We start from the raw sequence: 14620 nt of genomic DNA, 5'->3' as shown, positions 1-14620 counted from the left end.
TTGGCACTCACAATTTTCTCATCCCGAAAATGCAAAGGAGTTAATCTAGTGGACCATCTTTGACCTAGGAGAAAGGGAGACAAAAGAGAAATATTTCCTTTTTTGCCTCTAGGTAGGCAGTTCTAAAACATGTTTTATGAGATTTTCAGAAGGTTTTATGTAATTAAGCACCAGTTGCCTGCAGAGGAGGCCAAGGCCTGATATAAACTTCCTTCCTTCCTGTTTCCCTCCTGCTTACTGGGATCACATTCCCAAATAAACCACATGCACTTGAACCTTTGTCTTAGGCTTTGCTTTCAGGGGAACGCAGGATAAGACACTGTTACTTTTAATTTTCTTAGCTGTGACTTTAAAAATGCTTATCCAGTTATTCATATGCTATTTCCATTTCCAGGATGGCCTTGACTCTTGTCTTTAGGACCTTGACCCTCTTTTCTCTGGCATCTCCAATCTCACTCCTTTTATTGGTTCCTTCTGCAAACCCCCTCCATCCTGCAGAGACCTTCCCCCTCACACCGCTGCCCAGGTTCTTGATAGAGGAGTCTGCCTTCGCTGCTTTCATTTGCTCGACTTTCATTCGTTCATCTCCTCCCCTGCTCTGAAGCCATTCTCACAACTGACCTGTCAAATGGCAACTCCAGTCACTCAGAAGTAAAGTGGAACTGTTAAGCTGTGGCAGGATGAGTTATTGTGTAAACCATAATCCATTCCACGGAGGGTTTTGTGAATAATGGGAATAAATATGATCATATTAATTAACATGTAATGAGCACTTATGATATTCCGGGAACACTGCTGAATTATGTATATTCATTCTCATTTAATACTCAAAACCAGCCAATGACGTAGGAATGATTATTGTTCCTGTATTGTAGTTGAGAAAATAGATTGAGAGAAGTTAACTTTTCAGACAACACACAGCTAGCCCGTGCAGAGCCAGGACTTAACTCCAGGTCTCTCTTCCTAGATGCTCAGCTCTTACTCACTCCGCTAAGACCCTCTTTATCTCTGACCTGTGTGCCTGACCCTTGTCCTAATGCTGTCTGTACTCCTCAGCACTGTGAGATGTAGATTTCCTTTCACTGGTTTAAAAAGCAAGAGTGAAAGGAATCCCATTATATAGTGACAGAAAGTAAATTAGAGGTTACTTAGGGTTCTGAGTTAAAGAAAAATGGGGAGTGGTTGCCAATGGGTACAGGGTTTCGTTTGAGGTGTTGAAAATGTTCTCAAATTGATGATGGTGATTGTTGCAAAGCTCTGTGAATATGCTTTAAAAAAAAAACTCAATTCACTTAAAATGTGTGAATTGTCAGTACCTGGATTCTATCTCAATAAAGCTGTGATTAAAAAAAAAAAAGAATCCCACTAGAATATTTACCTTATTTATTGGAGAGCCAAATGCAGCACATGTGTAGGAACCAGTCAGTAATGCCCCTGCTATTTCTCAAATTCACAACCAGTGATTTTTCATAAAATGGTGCTTGGTTTTCACTTGCATGCACTTGTGGGGTGGAGGATTTGGGGTTCCAAAAGGTGTTCCTTTTCAGATCATTGCTGATCGGGCACAGGGTCACTGAGACCCATTAGTGAGGAAGCCTGCAAGCAGCTCTGGGTGCAGCCAGACTCTTCTGCCTTTAAAGGGAAAAGTAAGAAAGATCATCAGCATCTGAAAGAAAGCAGCCCTGGACCATGAGAATGCCTGCCATTGATGTTAGTGGCCTTACTTCGGGTACCACATCCAGAAGTCCCAGGCAGTTTCGATGACCACTTTGCCTCCAATATATGCTCATTGTCTTAATTCCCAACAACAAAAGGGACAAGAAAAACAAATGAAGCTAGCTGAGTTCCATGACCAACATGCTGTTCGTTCCTTTCAGGAGATGTTGACTGTAGGTTAGCTGCACGGTAGGGAAAATGCCTTTCAGCTTTGAAAAATTTAGACTCAAAATGAGCCTCAGCTCACCCGAGGGAGGGACATCAAGCAAAAGCAAGACGACTAGCTTGTGAAGACCATTAACTATCAGGTTCTACCCGCCCTATTACTTCAGTATCTTGATTAATTTCTCCCTGAACATTGGAGCAGAGGCGAATTTCCTACTTCTTTCCACCTGTGACCTTATTAACTAATGATCGCTTAGGGGTGTCCTCTGTCCTAAACAACTCCCATCCTCAACAGTTTTTTTCTGATCCACAAAACGAGAGCTGATGCACGTACCAACACAGAGGGGCTTATGGATCTCCAGTGAAGGAACTTTTTCTCAGCCTTTTCCCACTTCCCTAGCTTGCGGAGAAGAATCCTGGAACTGTAGGTGGTTTTCTCCCCATTTCCCAATCCTAAAGAGAAAGGCTTTCTACACAGAAAAGAATGCCTTGTAAATCTACATGATAAAAGACCAGAGAAAGGATAAAGGGAAAATTGGGGGAGGGAAAAGCTGGACAGTCTTGGGAGAAATGGGAGTGTCCTGAGGCGTGCAAGATGTGGGAGGGGCAGGGTGAGGGAAAAGGATTGGAAAGGAGGGGAGGCTGTGTAGTATTAAGGAGGCCACCCCTATATTCCTGAACTGTGAAAGATACAAGTAAGGGAATTTACCTCAAAAGATTCTTTGGGTCGTGGGTCTATTGTGTCTGTTTAACACTCTGCCCTGAGACTCACCACATGGGTGAAGAATTCTTTCTGGTTGTTCCCACTGAGAGGACCCCTTAGATCTGTTTTTAAAAAGCAGTTGGTGGTGCATTTAGACAGTAAGCAGAGGGTTTTAGAATACTGGGGGCAAAAAATAAGGACATTGTACTTTACCTAAAGGAAGGCATACTTTCTCCTTGGTTAACAAGAATCAGATTTTTTAAATCAGTAAGATTGGACAGAACTAGTAACAGCTTGCTTTATAAAGTGCTAACTAAATTGAAAAAACTTTGAGAATAGAGGTGGGTAAGTACATGAAGGTATTTTTTGGCAAAGAGTTTGGGATTCCTCATTACATAGGAATTCTATAAGTCCTTCTGTGCCTATTTTCTTTTGAGAAAATAGAGAAAAGAGCTCTTGGGGAAAGAGAAGGTCTGAACACAAATCCTTGACCCACTTCTTAGCTGTGGGACTCAAGGCAGGCCAGTTTACCTCGCTAATCTTCCCTTTTTTTTTAAATGGATAATAAAGAAAAATATTTCACCTGGCTTTCCCACAACACTATTACTGTGTTTAATTATTACATGTATCTACTATATATAAATATACTTAATATATGTAAAGAGGAAGGAAGAAATAGTAGCATCTATTGAGTGCTCCTAAGTAAGGAACTGTAAGTATCCTCATTTTATAGATTGGCAAGTTGGCTCTCAGAAAACTCACTAAGTGATGCCTGGTCAAATACCTAGGAAGTTCCAGGACTAGGGTTCAAACCCAGTCTGTTTCCTTTTAAAGTCTCTTTTCTTCCAGTGGTCACTGTTCCTTTTATTAAGCAGTGAAGTATTCTACATGGAACAGTGTTATTTAGATGACCAAATTTTCACTTGACAATTTCTTCCTTGTCAGATGGAAGTTTTGTGTTATAATCAGGAGTTTTGTTTCTTCAGACATCTTACTGAAGTTTTCAAGGCTCTGCACCATTTATACAACTAGCTGAAGTAGTCCCGATGAAAATTCAAGTGGATCTTTGCCTGTCTCGTAGCATCTCAAAGTTAACCTTCTTTTCTGTAACTGAAAGTACACTAAATGAATGACTATCTTTGTTCAAACTCAACCTGGGTTTTCAGTGTGAAGCAACTGACTGCAGAGTAATAGTATATTTATATGAACTAATTTAAGAATTTCTTTGTTCTTCTTTTCCTTATTCTTCTCAGTAAGAAAGACAAAAGAATATTCTGTTGTTGTAAATAGTGCTGCAATGAACATTGGGGTGCATGTAGACAATGGAAGCAACCTAATTGTCCATCACCAGATGAATGGATAAAGAAGATGTGATACATACATACAATGGAATATTACTCAGCCACAAAAAAAGAATGAAATAATGCCATGTGCAGCAACATGGTTGGACCTAAAGATTATCATACTAAGTGAAGTAAGCCAGCCAGAGAAAGGCAAATATCATATGATGCCACTTATGTGTGGAATCTAAAAAAAAAGATACAAATGAACTTATATACAAAATAGAAACAGACCCACAGATGTGGAAAACAGACTTATGGTTATCAAAGGGTAAGGGGGTGGGAGGGATAAATTAGGAGTTTGGGATTAACATACACACTACTGTATATAAAACAAATAACCAACAAGGACCTACAGTATAGCACAGAGAACTATACTCAATATTTTGTAATAACCTATAAGGGAAAAGAATCTGGAAGAATATGTATATATGTGTATAACTGAGTCACTTTGCTGTATACCTGAAACTAACACAACATTGTAAATCAACTATATTTCAATTAAAAAAAATAAATTAGTTAAGTTCATTTTAAACCAAAAAAAAAAAAAAAAAGGGATATTTGGTTAGGGAAAAAAGCCCTTATTTGACTCTAGGTAACAAGTTGCCTTCTCTAGGCATATTGATACATGAGTTCTACAAGTTAAGCATGAAAAACTGCTGATAAAAAAGGTTGATAATTATTCTGTCAGTTGCTGGATGTTATCTACCAGCAGTTCAACCTCAGTTAACAAGCAGACAAAGTTCAGATTCCTTCACAGCTAATTCAAGTATCCCATTAATAAGTGAAAACATATTTAAATTAAAATACCCAGAAGATTTAAAAGAAGAAAAAAGGAGGGAGGTGGAAAAACTTTAAAGAGGACCAGAAAGAAATGCATCAGTAATTTCTCTGTCAGGTAACACTTTCTCAAACTGGGCTGAATGCCAAAGATGAAATAGAAATTTCTTTATCAAACTAGAATGTGAAAGAGGGCTGACCTTTGATCAAGTGTCCATTTGTAGTTTTGACAAGGAAATTTGCATGAAAAAAAAAGTACTCTGGACAGTTACTACATGAAAAGTTAAGTTGCAACAGTGTAAAGGAAGCCAGAGGTCAAACTTCTTAACAGCCTGTCAGATAAAAGCTGGATTCCTTCCACTGTGCACGTGGGATGTTTTACAAGTTGCAAAGGACTTTTAAGGAGGACAGATGTGGTATTTTTGTTCTGTGCTTCAACACGGAGTACTTTCCATCTTTTTTAGGCCTGAGTTTGAGCTACTAATTTTTCATCTCACACATATTATAGATTGGGATGGAGAAAAGCAAATACAGTAACATAAATGCCGTCAACCATCTAATTTGCATTCAGTAATTATTCTGCAAGATAATTAGTTGTAAGCCTATCAGTGTCTTTTTAGCGTCCCCTGTAAAGTGCTATCAGAAGACCAATAGCTGTCTTTTAAGAGTTAACTAAAAATGATTGTGTATTATATAATGATCTGAGTGAATATAAGATTATATATAAAATCATTGTGGTACAGATATAGGATTTTTCTTTTCATTCAGAGAATTTGTCTAATAGTTGGTAATGAACGTATTCGTAAAGAGATCCTCAGCATGAAGTCCAGCTAAAGTGCTAACTCAAAATAATGGAGATGACGCAGTGCAGCACCCCTGCCCTGACTTCTCACCCTATGCATTTTTTCATTCAACCACATTATAGCATTTTAAAGACTGTTTCAGGCACATAGTAGGCACTTAATACATATTTGTAGAATGACAGAATATTGTATGCAATATTGATAGTTATTTGGAAAAGGCAATCAACGGAAGAAAATTCTACTTTTGTCCTTCTAATAGAGCTCTTCACTGGATGAAATTCATTTTTACTTTGAGGAGGCAAATAGAATTATGATGAATTGTATGGGTTTTAGAATCTCACATCTTACTGCAAATCCCAGATAAATCTTAACAACTTGTCACCAACTTGGAAATGTTCAGTAAGTGACAGCTCAATAGCTTTTCAGTTTTATGAATGATTCTACATAAGTTCTCCGCGAAACTCCCATCCTTATCACAAGCATCGTCCGAGTCATGCCTTTAGATATGTGCATTTGTTTATATGTCTCCCATCCATGTTAACACAAGGGAGTCTTTTTTCAGTTGGCATTGCTTATTGGTCCTCATTCCTGGTGGTATGCACCACAGCACTAACCTTAGCTGCCATAGATGGTATGCCTGACAGTTTTATGTCTTAAGAGCTGACTTCCCTCTGTAAGTAGACTGATACTGTTGACAGTTGTCCGTGGGAGGGGGTTTGAGTGGATCGTCTCAAGGGCAATACCATCTTTTAGCAAGAGCTAAGATAAATATCTAGCTCCTAGTTGTTGGTTTATTTCTACTATAAACTTCGCTATGCAAAACACTTTTCCTTTCTTTAATATTCTCTCCAAAATACATAGGACACCTTAAAAGAATCTTTAAGCATGTGATAACCGGTTTCTTCACATAGCCTTTGGCTTTTTTTCTTCTTCTTCTTTGTATCTACTTAACCTAAGAAGTCAAAAAAGAAGAAAGCAGAGAAATGGAATCTGAAATTAGAGTTAGCTATCTAGGCCTACAGCTCTCCATTCATGAAATACTTACTTCATACTTATCCTTGGTAGCTTGTTATCCTAGTGTTTTGAAAATCAGTAATCCATAATTTAAGAGTCCAGGTGAGCTGATCTTACAAAGGCCAACATCTGGCAGAGAAGAATAGGGAAAATGCTTGAATGTACTTCCTTGATTTTAACTAAGAGAGTGAAAAACCTGGACGTCTGGTCTTCGTCCAACAATTCCTACCCTCTGTTGATGAGCTTATACTACACATTGAACACTTTGCAAAATAAGACCTCTTATAGTTTTCATAAAGATCCTTAAAATCATAGTTCCATTGAAGAACATTTGCAGGGCCAGTATTGATCACACCTGGTGAATGTTGCTCATTATAACCACATTGAAAAATTCTTAGAAACACCCATTTCTGCAATGAATAATTACTCTGAACTCAGATATTGAATATTATTTTCTGGAAAATAATTCTGGATCAGTGATTCTAAATAAAGCATAAATATGCCTATATCTCTCAGTGTGAAAGAAATAGGAGGAAAGCAAACTAAACTCTACACCATCAATATATTTGGCCTGACATGTCTGCTACAGGTTTTCTTGAAAATAGTGTTGAGAGAGAATTCACATGCCAAAAAATTCACCCTTTTAAAGTGTACAATTCAGTGGTTTTTTTAGTATGTTCACAGAGTTGTACATTATTTTATTTCAGGAAAGTTTCAGCAGCTCAAAAATATTCTTGTTATTTTCAAGATTGTTTTGGCTTTTCTGGGTTCTTTCAATGTTCATATGAATTTTAGGATCATCTTCTTCATCTCTGCAAAAGTAGCAGCTGGGATTTTGATAGGGGATTAGGTTGAGTTTGTATTGCCATCTTAACCATATTAAGTCTTTTGATCCATAAGCGTGGGATGTCTTTCCATTTACTTAGGTCTTCTTTAATTTCTCTCAAAAAAGTTTTACAGTTTTTGGTAATAAATTTTACACTTCTTTTGTACTTATTTTTTAGTATTTTGTTATTTGTGGTACTACTGTAAATGTAATTGTCTTCTTAATTTTATTTTAGAATTGATTACTAGTGTATTGAAATATAATTGATTTTTAAGTTGATCTTGTATCCTGTACCTTTTCTGAACTCACTCATTAGATCTAATGTCTGTCAGTTTTTGCTTCCCTGTATTTTGAGGCTCTGTAGTTAGATGCATATATTTTTATAATTGTTATGTATTTCTGATGGATTGATTATTTCATTATTATAAAATGTCCTTTGTCTCTACTAACATTTATTGGTCATAAAGTACTTTTTCTCATATTAACCACTGCTATGTTCTCTAATACTATAGCCACAACAGTGTTTGGTTACTGTTTGCATGGCATATCTTTTTCTGTCCTTTTGCTTTCAACCTATTCAAGTCTTTGAATCTAGACAGCATGTAGTTGGATCACCATTTTTTAATCCAGTCTTCCAGTTTCTTCCTTTTGATTGGAGTGTTTAAGTCATTTATATGTAATAAAATTACTTATATGATAGGATTTATACCTGCCATTTTGCTGTTTACTCTCCACATGTCTTTTATCCTTTTATACTCCTCTGTTCCTCCATCACTGACTTCTTTCATGTTAAATAGATATTTTCTAGTGTACTATTTTCATTCCCTTTTTTGTTTCTTTTATTATATATTTTGAGTTATTTTCTTAATGGTTGCCCTGAGGATTAAAATTAACGTCTTAACTTTAAAAATCTAGTTTGGATTAATACCAATTTAATTTGAATAGCATAGAAAAATTTGCTCCTACATAGCTCCGTTTCCTCCCTTCTCCTTTGTGCTGTTTCTGTAATACGAATTACATCTTTATACGTTGTAAGCCCATCATGATAGTGTTTTAATTATTACTTTTATTCAGTTGTCTTTTAAATCAGGAGAAGGAAAGTGCTACAAATAAAAAGTTCATCAGGTGTTCTTTTATATTTACCTATGTAGTTGCGTTTTCTGGTTCTGTTTCTTCACGTGGTTACACATTACTGTCTGGTATCCTTGCATTTCAGCGTTAAATACCCCCTTTAGTATTTTTGTAGGTCAAGTCTGCTAACAAGGAATTCTGGCATTTAAAAAATCTGATGTCTTAATTTATTCTTTGTTTTTGAAGGATAATTTTGTTAGATACAGAATTCTTGGTGGAGAGTCTTTTTCTCTCAGAACTTTGAGTATGTCATCCCACTGCCATCTGGTCTCCATGCTTTCCCTGTTAATCTTCCAGAGGATCTATTGTGTTTACATGATGGATCACTTTTTTCTTATTACTTTCAAGATTCTCTCTTTGTTATTGGCTTTTGACTGTTTGATTATGATGTTCCAAGTGTGGATCTCTTTGAGTTTATCTTACTGAAATTTTGTTAAGCTTCTGAAGTGTATAGATTAGTGTTCTTCATCAAATTTTGGAAGTTTTCAGTTATTATTTCTTCAAATATTCTTTATGCCCCTTTCTTTCTCTCCTTTCTTCCAGGGGTTCCCACTCTGCATATATTGGTGCATGTGCTATTGTGCTAACAGGTCTCTGAAACACTGTTGATTTTTCTTTATTCTTTTTACTTCTCTTCCTTGACTGGATAATTTCAATTGACTGGATAATCTCAATTGACCTATCTTCAAGTTTGCTCATTCTTTTTTCTGCCAACTTATATCTACTGTTAAACCCCTCTAGTGAATTTTTCATTTGTAATTGTACTTTACAACTCCAGAATTTCTATTTGTTTCTTTTAAATAATTTCTATCTCCTTATTGATAATCTCTGTTTTGTAGACATTATACACATACTTTGTTTTAGGTCTTTGGATATTGTGTTCTTAAATTCTTTGGATTGACTGCTTTAAAGTTTTGTCTAGTACATCTAATATACTTCCACAAGGATAGTTTCTAGTGGTTGCTTCTTTCTCCCTTGTATAGGCTATACTTTTTGTTTCTTCATATGTCTCATATCTTTTTTTGTTGAAGAGTGAATATTTTCAATAATGTAATGTCACAACTCTTGTAATCAGAATCCCCTTTTTCTGGGTTTTTATCGTTGTTCCTTTTTGTTGTTGTGCTTGCTGTTTGTTTAGTGACTTTCCTAAACTAATTCTGTAAAGTTTATATTTTTTGTCACGTGTGGTCAGTAAAATCTTAGCTTAGCTTAACAGTCAGCTAATGATTAGATAGAAATTTTCTTAAATTGTTTGGACAAATAAGTCTCTCAGACTTCGCAGTAAGGGTTTTCTGTGCTTGCGGGGGCATGCCTTAAGTGCTCTAGCAGGCGGTTCCCAGCCCTGCTTTAGGGTTTACTTCTTGCTTGTGCAGAGTCTCAAGAGCAGCTGGAGGTGAAATAGAGTCTTCTCAGGTCTTTTCTTGGCATACGTACAGGTTTACACATGCATGTGGTCTTTTAGACCCCCTGGAATTATATTGGAGCATTTCACCATTCTTCATGGACATCTCATTTCCCTGCTTTTCCTTTCAAGTTTTTTGGTCAGTCTTTTTTTTGTCCCAACTGATAGTCTCACCTCAGACAGCTGTGATGTTAAACAACTACCACTGATTACTTTCAACAAATGCCACAGGGGAAAAGGCTGTTTGCACTGAGCAGGCTCTGAGTATGGTCAAATAAATACAAGCCCTGAAAATGGGGGTTCTTAGGGAGCATCCAGGAAGGTCAAAAGAGGAAAATTCTCTAGGAGTGAGGCCTCTGGGGATCTCTAAACTTACCTTATCCTCTGCCTGACTACTGATTTTCAAAGCTACCCTAGTTGTGAGACTGTTGGTTTTCAAGGCTAGCATGGAACTGGGGTGAAGGGGGTGAAATGAAGGAAAGATAAAATGCTTCAAAGCTCACTGTTCTTACTGAGCATCTACCATTCTTCTTGTGTAATACTCCTTGAGTTGTTGCAAGCCTTTGGTTAATTTCCAGAGTTCTGATAAAGTTGATGATGACAGTTTTTGCCATTGTTCTTTTATGGATGAACAATTTATAGATTTTTATGGATGAGCAGATTTTATGGATAAGCAGATTTTCAGAGGCCCTTACTTTCTGTCATTCTGGAAGTTATTCCTACAGGTTAATTTTAAATGGAGAATCAAAGCACCTACATTTTGTTTTAACGTAATTATTCAGGTGTCTTTTACAGTCTCAATCCAGTTGGCCCAAAATATCCATTCACAGGCCCAAAAAAGAAAGTGATTCATGAGGACCCAGGCCCTTCTCTGACAGTATAAGACCAATTCTTGTTGGATGAAGAAAGGACTTAGTTGTGAATAGAAAGCTTAGTGACCACTAATGATATTACAGCATAGGGAAGTTGTCTGAACGCTTCCTAATATTCAACCTGCATGTCCCCATAGGAAAAAAAATGTTCTTCAGCAAATGTAACTCTGGATAGAAAGATTTTCAAAGTATTCAATCTTTGGCACATGTTTACTTTCTGTGCCTGCGTTTCTAATAAGAAAATCATCATACCTGGAAAAAAGGTATGAATAGTAACTCATAGGGAATTTGGCATCTTTTGAAGAGAAAGAATACATTTTGTCTTCATCTAAAGTGTAAAGAAAGTGACTGTGAAAAGCTATTAATCTGAGTTGTTGTGGAGATATTTCTAAAGAAAATAAGGTGAAAATGTGACTACTGAGGCTCCTATTTATGGATCAGTTTTAAAGTTTGTCCAATATTTGGGAGATTGAGGTTTTCTCTAAAAGAAAATTGTATTTTTTATATTCACAAGCAACCACAAGTTTCTTGAAGAGTAGCCAGCATTTTGTTTTTTGTTTTTTAGGTGGAACAGAAAGTAAATGACCTGAATGACTCTGAGGGGAAACAGGGAGTAAGAAACAAAGTAGTAACATTCACAGTGCAAAAAAGTAGAATAGTCGGTCCTATTGAAAAGTGTGACAAAAACCTGAAGAGCCAAAAAGGGTTATAAATCACTGTACACAGATCAGTGTCACTGAAGAATTCTGTTGATTATAGAACCATGAAAATACCTGAAATAGAAACCTGAATGTGTTTCCAGGTTGGGAGGCTTTGTAGCAGCTTCTAAAAGAGGAAAGCGTTAAAAAAAAAAAATAGAGCGCTATCTATGCCCTATTTATTTTTTTAAATAAAAAATAGCAAAGAAGGACTAGATTTGATTCAGCCAGTGGTATTCAGAGCTAAAGTGGGCCATTACAGAGGATGGCGGGAGGGGGGCCATCAGTGGTGTGCGATGCTGCAAACACGAGGAACTGAGTGGCTATAACACCTGGTTATCCTTTGCCGACTTCTAATCCAGGATCTTTTATGATGCTCTAATTACAGAACTCACTGCTAATGGTTGAAGAATACAACTGTTTGAATTATTTGGAATACTTCAGGACAATGCCATTTACCAAAAAGCATATAGTGTTCCCTAATACCTTGAAACTAAAACAGGGATGCTGAGAAACAGAGATTTATTTTTATAAGCCCAAATGACTTCTCCCTCTCATTCCACCCACCATTCTCTCCGGATTGCTAGGAGTCTGCTCTCTTGTCTTTAACAGGGTTATTTTGCACATATTATTATTGTTTATTTGTGTATTTCTTTTTAAATTTCTGTTCCATGTTTTATCCCTTTACTCATTTTAAATGTATTTGATTTACAGCCTCTGTCATATTATAGCTTTTATGATTCTAATCCTTCTGGGGTCTTTTGTTACTGTTTTTGTTTGCTGAGTCTTGCTCGCGGTAGATCGTTTCTCTTATTTTTTTTAATGTATGGTTGTGTATCCATTCTAAATAGGGCTTGTTTTGTGTATGTAAATTCCATGTGACCTGAGTAATTGAAGTGCCCTTTCAGAGTGGGTTTTATGGTCCCTTCTCAGGCAAGGATACCACTGGGCCATACCAGTTTCTGTTACTTTCTCACTTGGGGAGGGGGTATGTGTTCCACTTAAGTAGTGTACAGTTTGTCTCTAAATTTATGAGAAGTGTAAGTTCAGGGATGGTTTCTTTTCCAGCTTTATTGAGATATAATTGATTATAACATGGTACAGGTTTGATACAGGTATATATTGTGAAAGGTTTACCATAATCAGTGTTAACACATCCTTCACCTCACATAATTACCATTTTGTTGTTGTTGTTGTTATGATAAAAGCTCTACTTTTATAGCTCTTCTCTTGTAGCAACTTTCAAGTACACAATACAGTATTGATCACTATAATTATCATGCTGTACATTCGATCCCTGGGCAAGTTCAGAGTTTTGATTTATCCCAGGAAATTTTAATATAACTTTTTCCCAATCAAAGCCAAGATAGAGAAATAATCTCCCTTATCACTTCCCTGAGCTAGTGGGTAGAGATTATTTGTCCTATTTGCACTGGAGTTATACTCTTTGAGAGCCCAGCTTCGTGCAGGGTCTTGGTTTTCTCTCCTCAACATATTGGGCCCTAAAATTTATTTTCTGTTTTTATGGCATAAAGAGCCAAACTAAGAGCTGCTACCAATCCAGAAAGCTCTCAGAGTTGGAGCAGGGTCAGCTCACTTGCCTGGTGCTTTGATTCTCTAAAGCCTGTTTTGTTGTTTATTCTGTCCCTTGGGGATTTGCCTTTCTTTCTTACAATATCGACCATATACTAACTAACAGTCTTGGTTCAGGCTGCTCTAACAAAATATGATAGATTGGGTGGCTTAAACAACAGACATGTATTTCTCACAGTTCCGGAGGCTGGGAAGTCCACGATCAAGGTGCCACCAGATTCAGTGTCTAGTGAGGCTCCTCTTCCTGGTTTGCAGACAGCCACTTTCTCATTGTGTCCTTACATGGTGGAAAGAAAGAACCTTAGTCTCTTCCCCTTCTTATAAGGACATTAACCTCATCACGAGGGCTCTGTCCTCACGACTTCATCTAAACCTAATTATCCATCAGAGGTCCCACCTGCAGTTGCCATCACATTATGAATTAGGGCTCCAACAAATGGATTTGAAGGAGATGCATTCAGTCCATAGCACAAATTATATCATATTTTATTTACTTTATTTAGACACACTAGCTGAGTATACTATCTTGCCAGAACTATAAGTTCCTGAGTTCCCACTTTTCTCTTCTCATGCCAGTGGGCAGCATATTTGTATTTAGATGGGTGTCTTTAGTTCTAACTGGGGATTCCCAGAGTATCCACATCCTTTGTGTAAGATTGAGGGGGACACTAATCTTCCTCCCCCTTAGATGGTTCATTCTTATTTTAAAATCACACCTTCAGGAAGTTGAGTGAGGCTACAAAATACAAGAACAAAATACAAAGATTAATTATATTTCTGTCCACCAGCAATGGACAATCCAAAAATGAAGTTAAAAAAACAGTTCCATTTTCAATAGCATAAAAAGAAATAAAATGATTAGGAATACATTTACGAAAAGGAATGCAAAACTTATACACGGAAAGGTGTAAGATCTCATGCAAAGAAATTAAAATATCTAAAGAAGTGGAAAGAAAGTCCAGGTTCATGCATCGAAAGACTTAATATTGTTAAGATGGTAATACTCCCCCAAACTGATCTATAGATTCAGCAGAATCCCTATCAAAATCGTAGCTGCCATTTTTGCAGAAATTGACAAGCTTATTCTAAAATTCATCTAAAATGCAAGGAGTAGCCAAAACAATCTCTAAAAAGATCAAAGTTAGAGAACTCATATATTCCAATCTCAAAACTTACTATAAAGCTGCACTATCAGGGCTTCCCTGGTGGCGCAGTGGTTGAGAGTCTGCCTGCCAATGCAGGGGACGCGGGTTCGAGCCCTGGTCTGGGAGGATCCCGCGTGCCGCAGGGCGGCTGGGCCCATGGGCCACAATTGCTGAGCCTGCGCATCTGGAGCCTGTGCTCCGCAGCGGGAGAGGCTGCGATAGTGGGAGGCCCGCGCACCGCGATGAAGAGTGGCCCCCACTTGCCGTGGCTGGAGGGGGCCCTCGCACAGAACCGAAGACCCAACACAGCCATAAATAAATAAATAAATAAATAAATAACCCCCCCCACCAAAAAAAGTAAAAAAACACATGTTGCTAGGCTCTACCTACAAAAAAAAAAAAAAAAAAAAAAAAGCACTATTCAAGACAATG

The sequence above is a fragment of the Balaenoptera ricei genome, chromosome 11 (genome assembly GCF_028023285.1).
Source record: "Balaenoptera ricei isolate mBalRic1 chromosome 11, mBalRic1.hap2, whole genome shotgun sequence".
NCBI classification, from domain to species: Eukaryota; Metazoa; Chordata; class Mammalia; order Artiodactyla; family Balaenopteridae; genus Balaenoptera; species Balaenoptera ricei.
The sequence above is the reverse complement of the archived record's forward strand: the minus strand, read 5'-3'. Positions refer to the sequence as shown.